This window comes from Rutidosis leptorrhynchoides, chromosome 7 (genome assembly GCF_046630445.1).
Source record: "Rutidosis leptorrhynchoides isolate AG116_Rl617_1_P2 chromosome 7, CSIRO_AGI_Rlap_v1, whole genome shotgun sequence".
Classification (NCBI taxonomy): Eukaryota; Viridiplantae; Streptophyta; class Magnoliopsida; order Asterales; family Asteraceae; genus Rutidosis; species Rutidosis leptorrhynchoides.
In genome coordinates, this window is record NC_092339.1 from 311,135,824 (window position 1) to 311,137,217 (window position 1,394).

The window sequence follows — 1,394 nt, forward strand, 5'->3', positions numbered from 1 at the left end:
GATCAGACCCAGAAACAGTAAAACAGTAGGTTCCAGGGTTTCTTGGTACTCGATGCTTATCACGGTTCTCATCCTTGATGCATATAGCTTCAAGTGTACAACTCGTTGATGTGTTTGCATCATCTTTACCAAGTTTTGACCATCATAACCCAAGTGTAAGTCTAAGATAAGTAGCACAACTCAATTAAGTGTTGTATGTAGTTTGATGAACCAAAGTTACATCAAAGTCTTAGATTTAACACATAGATGAACTATAAAAGTAATATTGAACTACAACCTAGAAAGTAAACTAACTAATCAAGATCCTAAGATGTAGAACATAGTTCTTAGTTAGATCTTGAAGATCCAAGACCCAAAAGTCTAGATCTAAAGTTATTAAGTTAAATCTAACACAAGTGTATGAAGTTATAACTAAAGAGTTACACTTCCATGTTCTTGAACTTTCAAGTTAACTTTTAGTTCCAAGAAGTATGAGATCAAGACTAACTTGTAATACTTGACCATTTAACAACAAACATGAATTTAAATGTACAATAAATGAAGTAATAAACCAAATAAACAAGTTAATAAGTCATGGTTGTTCATACTTTTAAAGATTCAAACCAAAGTTTGATCTTTAAGAATGTAAACTTTAAGTTTACAAACATGAATCACAAGTATGAGTTTAACAACACATGCACTTTCATCTTTTAAAACAATAAAGGTAGAATCATAAACTAGTAAGTTTATGTTTTTGTTTGTTCTTGTAAATACAAGATAAAATAAAGAATCAAACTAAAGAGTTTGGTTCTTAACAATCATGTAAGTAAATAACAACAACAAAGTTCAAGTAACTAATCAACAACAACAAGTAATTAACAAACAACGAATGATGATGAAGAGATGTTTATGGTTCAGTTTTAAGCAAAGGAAGAAGAGAAGAAAAAGTCTCAAGTTGCTTACAAGAATTAGAGAGAAAAGAGAGAAAGTTGAGATGCAAGTTGAACTGTGTGTGAGAAAATGAGGAAGTAAGTGAGTAAGTAACAAAATTAGAAAGCAAAAATGCTCTCCAAAGGGCCCTAGGCCGACGGTCACAACAAGGGAAGGGAGGAAGAGATTTACCCATAAGTTTGTTGCATGTAAAAGCTTAAAAGTTGGTTACAAGGGTTGATTTGCATGGGAACTAGATGTAATGAGTTTGTAACTTGATTTCACCAAGTTAATCTATCTAGTTTAAACTCAAAGTAATACTTGCATTCATAAATGGGCTTATTAATCCAATTAGTGTGTAGTGTGGGCTCTTAAGTTCATTAATACAATAAAAGCCCAAGTTCCATTAATTAACAAATTAATCCAACAAGAGTCCAAGTAATTAACCAATAACCTTAGTTAATTAAAATGATTAATAAAACTTA